General features: G+C 54.5%; 2 long non-coding RNA genes across 7 annotated transcripts; one reads left to right on the top strand and one right to left on the bottom strand.

Annotated features, from left to right (window-relative positions):
• Nucleotides 1-6: 6 nt before the first annotated feature.
• Nucleotides 7-5,680, bottom strand: LOC122192021. Of its 4 annotated transcripts, none has more exons than XR_006182518.1 (5): nucleotides 5,265-5,680; nucleotides 4,269-4,431; nucleotides 2,973-3,059; nucleotides 320-1,150; nucleotides 7-120 (listed from the first exon to the last, which is right to left on the bottom strand). It is a non-coding gene; the product is annotated as an uncharacterized LOC122192021 (long non-coding RNA). The 4 variants fall into 4 exon arrangements; XR_006182519.1 differs by lacking the exon at nucleotides 7-120 and having other exon boundaries at nucleotides 274-429; nucleotides 914-1,150; nucleotides 5,265-5,679; XR_006182520.1 differs by lacking the exon at nucleotides 7-120 and having other exon boundaries at nucleotides 274-429; nucleotides 1,036-1,150; nucleotides 5,265-5,677.
• Nucleotides 5,681-6,050: 370 nt separating this feature from the next.
• Nucleotides 6,051-7,864, top strand: LOC122192022. 3 transcript variants are annotated; one of them, XR_006182521.1, is made up of 3 exons: nucleotides 6,051-6,470; nucleotides 6,907-7,071; nucleotides 7,475-7,864. It is a non-coding gene; the product is annotated as an uncharacterized LOC122192022 (long non-coding RNA). The 3 variants fall into 3 exon arrangements; XR_006182522.1 differs by having other exon boundaries at nucleotides 6,051-6,529; nucleotides 6,936-7,071; nucleotides 7,475-7,863; XR_006182523.1 differs by having other exon boundaries at nucleotides 6,936-7,071; nucleotides 7,475-7,862.
• Nucleotides 7,865-8,134: the final 270 nt, after the last annotated feature.

Genomic DNA, 8,134 nt, shown 5'->3' with positions numbered 1-8,134 from the left:
TTTCACTCTGAAGCGCAGAGGGGTTGCCGGGTGTTCATTACTGGCCATTCTAGCTGCCGGATGGTGGGCCAGGTGCGTGACCTGCTGCAGCCATCTTCCTCTGCTCTGCTAGTGGCTCTTCTGGAGTGACAGAATCCAGCTGCAGTAACTGGATTCCCGACATCGGGAGTCTGCTCCCCCATTTTGATCCTCAATATTCCCCACTTGGACCCCCTTTATGTCCCATACCAGCCCCCCCCAAACACCAGCTCTGCCCTCCCTCCATCCCCCAGACCCCTTTTCCACTCACTCTCAAAAATCAGCTATTAAAAGATCGTACTGAAAAACTGGAACAGGAACTTAATGTATTCACAGGGGAAAGACGAGCTTGATGTTCCTCGATAGGCCAGCATTTCAGTAGGTAATGACCACACCTCTGAAGCAACGGACCTGGTTGAACAGGAAAACAAAAACTCTAGGTCAGATTTAGGGGCTCCACGTGTGGCAGATTCCTTGGAACCCCATCCCATTATAACCCAGAAGACTGAGTCCAAGGCAGACTGGTGGGGTGCCCCCTGCCCAAACGCATTCACACTTGGCGGCCAGGCTGTGCGCACCAACAGAACTGATGGATGTGCTGCAGCACTTTGGCAGAGGCCGAAAGAGAGTTGTGCCCACGTGGTTACTTGGGTTGTGGGGCTCAGGGGCGGAAGGTGTCATGGTGAATGGGCCAGAGGTATCAAAGTTGGCCACCATGACGGTAACACTGTCATCAGGCAGAGGCTGTATGCTGCTGTTCATAGAGCAGTGAGAACCAGTCGATAACAGACTGGTGAATGGCAGCATCCACGTGGCTTGGCCGAACAAATCAGGCATTCCATTAAGCACAGGATTGTGGTCTTCCATGGAGGACCTTCAGAATTACATTACATACTACATTCGTGAGCTGGGCGTAAGAGAAGCGATCCAGGAGGACTTGTTTGAAAGCCTAGATATGGTGAAGTTTTTGGCAGGTCCCCAGGGGGTCCTTTTGTCCCCTCCACATGACAGTGACACCTGACATTGGCTGGTGGTGGCACAGAGTTCATCACTGTGCGTCCCCGTCCTCGTGGCAGACGATGGTGACAGCGGCAGAGGGCTCCGGTGTCAGCGGGTCCGGCTGCAGGCAGGGCTGCAGGGGTGAGAAAGGACAGCGAGAGGCTCAGTGACAGCACGGGGACAACGCGGGGCCGCCTGTGCCTGCCCCCATGTGGTGGTCAGAGCGCAGGGAATGGTGTCACCCGAGAGATGGTGACACACAGGTGGTGGTGACACCGGATGATGATAACGAGTGACAGCCAGGTCTATAAATATCTAAGGTGTGGGGGGCAGAATGGAGAGGCCAGACTGTTTTCAGTGGTGAGTGGAGACAGGACGAGGGGAAACGGCCGGAAACTGCAGCATAGGAAGTTCTGCACCAATGTGCGAAGGAACGGCTGTGCAGTGAGGTGACGGAGCACTGGAACAGGCTGCCCAGGGAGGTGGGGGAGTCTCCTGCTCTGGAGATGTCCAAGACCTGCCTGGATGCCGACCTGTGCGACCTGCTGTAGGGAACTGCTTTGGCAGGGGGTTGGACTCGATGAGCTCTGGAGGTCCCTTCCAACCCCTACCATTCTGTGATGCTGTGATTACTTCACGTGTCCCACACCTGTGGTGACTCAAAGACCACAGCTGCCACGTCTCCCACAGCGAGGTGCGTCCACACCAGAATTAAGTTTTGACACGAGATTTCTGACTTAAGAATATTAAAGCCATCTTCGTCGTCTGAAGGAAAGGGCTGAGCTGCTGGAGGCTCTGCTCAGCTACATCTCTGCCCGTCTCGAGTGCAGTTCAAGTTTCATACACAGCAAGGCGTGAAGAAAAGCTCCCCCTCCAGTCCTAGAGTTAAAGAAAGTTCAAGCAGGAAATATCAGGCTACAACAAAGCCCAAGCTTCTGAGGTCAAGGACATCCTCTGCAGCCTGATTTAAGGCAGTAAAATTCACCTTCTTGCCTCAGGTTAATATCTCCAAGCTATTTTCAAAGATCTTTTCATTACCTCTCGATACATTTGCATACAGCTGGTAGAACAAACAGAGCTAATAAGGAGAGCCAAACACACACAGTGAAGGCGTGAAAGCCCAGCAGTTCCAGCAGTGGGGGAAACACACACCTGAGATCAGAGACTGCAGGGAATGCTCCTTTGTGGGTGGGATTTCAGTCACACCAGGCACAACGCTCTGCTTTTGAGAAGGGCTGCTTTAACAGCACGCCGTCTGGGAAAGCACACTCTAACCAGGTTTGTGAAGAGCCTCCCAAATCCTCCCAGTCTTACTGCTCTGGGAAGCACGAGGTTCTCTTCTCAAAAACATTTCTTATCAGTGCATCCAGCCAGCACACACATCCGATGTTGTGACAGAGAACACGGGCAGAGAGCAGCAGGTTGGAAGGTTGTCACCTTTGGGCCGGATCAATGCTACAGATATCCGGCAAGCCCTTCTGTAGCAGAAACACGATCGCTGAAGCTGAGCAACATCCAGTGGTGAGTATGAGTACGGTGAGGCTCAGCACAGTGCTGAGGGATCCGATACTGACATGTCACTGCAATTCAGTGCACAGGGTGGAAAGGCAGTAAGGTGGGCCCGAAGATGGAAAAGGCCAGCCGTGTGCTGCACTGTCACGCTGCAACCACATCAATCACTGCTCTCAAAGCGCGTATCTGCTCAAAGGCTGCAGGGTTTGAGACCTCCAAAACAATCTGCATCACCAGACTAATCAGCACCTTATGAATGCGCACCAAAGACCCCAAAGTTCCTCTCAGAAGAGACGAGGGAAACATCCTTACAATACTCCCACGTGCGGGATTCTACTTCTGACTTTGTAATTCCGTATTATGAAACAAAAGAAGGCTTCTTTCTTGCAATACCGATTCCTAACAGCACTTTCACAATCGAGTATGAGAACCAATCCACTCACCTCTGCAGGATGGAGCTGCTCAAGAACACCAGAGCTGGCAGATTCGGAATGGATGAAACTCCACACCTGAGGAGTTTTCAGGAACTGCTGCAATGAAACATGAAATAACAATTCATTTACAACATTCAATAAAAATTAACCCAACACAGCCACGGAATCTAAACTGACCGTGAAAGCTGTCGGTGTCTAACTACTGCTATCCTGTAGTTGTGGATCTCGTTAGCAGCCACCAATTTACTCAGCCAGCTGTTATAAGCCTTAATTTTTCATTACTATACAAGGGCTGATCCAAAAGTAATGCCTCCTGTCCTATAAAGCCGGCCCACAACATCACAGGTGGACGCTGGTGGGATGGCAGCAGAGGCTGAACCTTCCTGCCAGCACTCCGTTGCATTTTGCAGCCGTGCCACAGCCGGCAGCACAGGGCCAGAATGACAGCACAGCGCCTGGCTCACAAGCGCTCACGGAGCACAGGGTGTCCCTGAACTCCTCCACACGGAAAACATGGCACCACTGACATCCATCAATGCCTGCAGAGCATTTATGAAGCCCGGCACGTGGAGGTGAGCGCAGTGAAGCAGTGGTGGTGCATTTCAGCAGCGGCAGCAGCAACGCAAGAGGAGCCACCCAGCCAAACGGATTTATCTCAATTATTATGGTTTCTTTTTAAACAAGCGCAGCACGCAGGCTCTCGCTCAACACTGGAGGAAAAAACCAAAGACATAACGATAGTTAATGGTGGCGGCCATGTTGAAAAACAGCTTTGTAGCTGAGGACTTGCCCCATGTATCCGTTGTCATTTCTGTGCAAATAAACAGGAGGCATTCCTTTCAGAGCAATCCACGTACCTCAGTGAGCCACCATCCCAATAATGCAGTCATACTAATAACAGAAAAACAGACTCTCGGAATATCTGTTGTGGGGATGGAACAACAGGACCTGCAGTCAGCTGCAGTTATTCCCTGGGAAGGAACTGATGCCAGCAGAAAGGTCACGACCACTTCCAACACTCAAACCACAGCAGCATTTCAGAGCACGCAGCCTTGGAATAAACCCCGAGGTTTATTCTGCTGGCACAGTAATTGCCAAGCCACGTTTTCAGAAGCCAGCAGGACAAAGTACTTCCCTTTTGCCATGCACAAAGAAATGCTGGCTTACACCGACGAGAGTCTCAAGTGGGATAAGAATACGGAGGCACTTCACTCTATTTTCTCAAACTGAAAGGAATCAAATGTCTCCTCAAGGATAAAATAAAGCAAAAACAAAACAAAAACCACCCATGGAAAGCACACCAACCTTTGCAGGCACTTGAGATCCAAACGCTCCAACAGCAGTAGCTATAGAAGCTGCTATGCTCTACAGTTCCTCTGGTAGCTCTGTGGTTGGAGGTGGTGATCTCTGCGTGGGCTTTGGAGTGTTTGTTTTGAAGCACCAGTAAGAAACATCGCCAGCCTTTTATCTGCACACCAATAAAGCAGAGAATACAGCTCTGAGCAGCCATCCGCCAGGACTCGTTTTAAGAAGCAGCCAAAGGAGTCGACAAGGCCCCATTTTCCAGGCCTTCTGATCTGGTCCTCAATGCAATCTGTCGCCAGGACCTTGAACTTCACAGCCACAGCACGCAAATACAGTTTAATTGGAGTCTTACAGAAAACAGAGGCTGGCCTGAAATCGTGCATCTGTTCACAGATGAGCAAAAAGGGCTCAAGCCAGGGCTTAAGATTTATCCCATCATATACATGCACAATACGTGCACTTCAGGAGAGATCCTGAATTCTCCTATAATTACGCTCATTTAAAAACGAAGTTAAACCCAGTAGCTTCCTCAAATTAAAATCCCGAATAAACCAACAGCAGTTGTTCAAACACACAGCGCTGGACATTTGCAGATGGCAACAACAGCGCAGATCATTCTTCCCACTGCCGCGGCTGCAATGATGCAGGTCATCACTTGGCAGCTGTCAGCACTGCACCTCGCCAACTCGGGTGGGCCTCTAACCCACAATGCCTGGAACTGACCTGAGTTCTACATGCTTATGAACTCGTGATTTCCAGTGCCCAAGCGCGAGCCTAGCTTACAAGTGCCAGCCAGAGGTGGGGCTCGAACCCGCAGTCCCTGCAGTCAGACACAGTGCTACAAGGCACCCGTCCTTCCCGGTCATTACCTTCCCGCCCCGCACCCCTGCACTAGTCCACCCGCAGGGTGAAGCCCTCCCGCGTGGGGCGGCCCCTCACGTCTGACGGAGTCCCCGGCTCCTGCGTACGCCTTACGGAGCCTCCCTTCAAACGCACCTGGTCCGCTTCCACATGGTCCCCGTCTGTCCCCGCAGTGATCGGATGAGCAGGGGGAGTCCTTCCAACAATTCTCCCTCCTCAACTGGTCCTGCAGCCGAACAGAAAGTGTCCCATCTGCGGTGCCCAACTGATCTGCAGAATCAAACTCTCGAACCCACGTCAGGTTAGGAGAGCAGAGACGTCTTTCCTTCAGCGCTGCGCCACACGCCGGGTGCAAGGCGGATCGCTCCTCCGAGCTCGCGCGCTACAGTGGGGTCTCGATACATTCATCAGCCCAGCCATACATATCCAGTAGTGTTACCCAAAACGGGGAAGCAGCGCGGCCGTGGCAGCCTTGCAGGGAAACCTGCTGCGCTGCAGCGTGTGCCCAGTGCCTCCGGTCCCGCTGCTGGGCACCGCCGGGTGCAGCCTGGCTCCGTCCTCTCCGCACCTCCCTGCACGGGGGGCGGGGCGGCGGGGCGGCGGGGCGGCTAAGCGCCGCTTCCCCCACGCGGAGCTCCGCGGCTCCGCCATCATACCGACCCCCTGTCCGCGGCCGCCATTGGCGGAGAGCCCGCGCTCGCCCCCCCTCCTCCGCGCTGCCATTGGCCGGTCCGCCGGATGGGGCGGGAGCTCTGCGCGGGCTCCGTTCCGGCCGCGGTCGCGCCGTCATTGCGTCATCTCCGCGCGCGTCCCGCATGGCGCCGGCCGCTCGCCCGCGGCGTTGCCCCGCGCCGTGCGCCCGCTCCGTTTCCAGGGCCCCGGGGCAGCCGGGCCCCGGCTGGGGCTGCGGGCAGAGGACGAGGAGGGCGGGGACGCGTGGGACGGCAATGCAGCCCACCCCAAGCGGAGTCCAAGTGCCCGCACAGCAGCACCTCCACGAGGAGCGCGTCGGCATCGCTGTGGAGCAGCCGAGCCTCTTGGAGGAGGATTAGAATCAGGCAGCCGGTCCCGGGCACCGGGCAGCACACTCAAGCGTGATGCACTCACACTTCTCTCCAAATTCTGTGCTTGATTAAATCCTAAGAAATCTTTATTCCATGATGCTTTCAACCAAATGATGTCAAAATATTCTTTCTCACCCTTCCCTTCCCTTTCCTGCACTTGAAGCAGCAGCCCGCTGATCATCGGGGGCTCAGTTTGCCATCAGAGATTGTCAGCGGTCATCTGAAGGCTTTGTTGGCTGTCAGAGGGCTCCACTGATCATCAGAGATCTTCACTGAGGTCAGAGGGCTTCATTAATCAACAGAGGGTGTCATCGGTCATCAGAGAGGAGATCTGAGGTGCCTGAGAGAGGGGATTTGGGGACTCCACGTTGGGTAGTGATGGAGGGGAAGTGGGACTGCAGGAGGAGGGCTGAAGCAGATCCAAGTGAGGGGCAATTGGCTGCGATAAGGGAGGGGGTAAAAGGAGAGCGACCTGGGGACATCGTGGCCATGGAGGTGGAACAGAGGGTGAAGGGTTTGGCAGGAACTGGAAGGAGGAATTGGGAGAGAGCAGAGGGAGGATATTGGGACTGCTTGGCAGCTTGGGGTGCTCCGTCCTTTAGGATTTTGGAGGAGGCAGCACAGAGGAGATGGAGAGATCCACGGGTGCAGGACGTGGGGTGCGGGGCACGGAGCTGGGGACCCCTCAAGCACCTAGGGGTGGCCTCTGCCAGGCAGGGACAGATGTGAGCGGTTCCTGCAGAGCGTGGGGACGAGGACGCAGACACACAGAGCGTGGCTTTGCTGAGGGCTTCATTGATGACTGGAGGATGTCAGCGATCATCAGGGTCTTCCTTCTTCTTCAGAAGGCTCCACCGGTCAGCAGAGGATGTCAGAAGGTGTCAGTGACCATGGAGAAGCCTTGTCTGTGCAGGGTTTGTGCCCCAGGACTTTGGGCAGGAGGAGGGCTGGCAGCAGCCCAGGGCAGGACATTGTCCCCTGGGGGCAGCAGCCACAGCCCCTGTCCCACCTCCACAGTGACCCTGGGCCATCCGTAGTCAGCTCGAGACCCTCCTCCTCTGCACCACAGAGCACGAGGGAAGGTCTGGGGGTGGCGGTGGTCCCCCTGGAAAGGGGTGGGGGATGGTGCCCTCCATCCCATCCATCCCCAGGCCCTGACGCCCAGTGCTCAGGGCTCGGAGAGCCCCAGGGGCCCTCAGTGTCCCTGTTCCAGCGCCACGCTTATTGTAACAGACTTCATCCTTATGTCCAATCTAAAGATCTGTCCCTTGCTTTCTGCAGCCCCCCTTGAGATACTGAAAGCCGCCCTTAGGAGGTCTTCTCTTCTGCTGGCTGCCAAATTCGATGCGTGTCATGAAGTGCTCCATAAGGACAAAGCAGTGGAACGTCTTTATCCTCAGCAGAATAACTTTGAAAAGCCAGATGGACTCTGCTATAGAGGCAGATGTCAAATGTGGCTTTTCTCCATTGACAACTGATGCCTGGCAACTTGGAGACTGATGTATACATGTGTAGAGATGTTCCCATTAAAACAGGAGCCCAGAGAGCCCCACAGTCCAACGGGACCCCCAGCCACAATGGGCTCAGTGTGTCCAGGAAAAATATGAATTAAAATGCAGGAAGAAGTGTCACGTTTTGCCAGTTCAGATAAAATGGAGGAATGCTCAGTCAGTACCAGCAAAGCTGAGTGCTGCTTAATAGCAGGGGGAATTGATTTAACAGTGACACAAGTAATTGAGTCGGACTGGGCAATCCTGATGGGTTCCTTCCACCTCAGGATATTCCATGATGATGCCCACCCCCATTCATAAACCCGCCCCGCCCACCCCCCATTCATAAACCCGCCTCTCATGAAGCCACGCCCACCCCCATTCAAAGACCCGCCCCCTCAAGACACGCCCACCGCCATTCATAAACCCGCCCCTCATGAGTGCGCACCCA

Source organism: Lagopus leucura, unplaced genomic scaffold (assembly GCF_019238085.1).
Source record: "Lagopus leucura isolate 7727_CA_CO unplaced genomic scaffold, USGS_WTPT01 34803-0_obj-0_obj, whole genome shotgun sequence".
NCBI lineage: Eukaryota > Metazoa > Chordata > Aves > Galliformes > Phasianidae > Lagopus > Lagopus leucura.
Note: the sequence above shows the minus strand (reverse complement) of the source record. Positions and strands in the feature narration are given on the sequence as shown.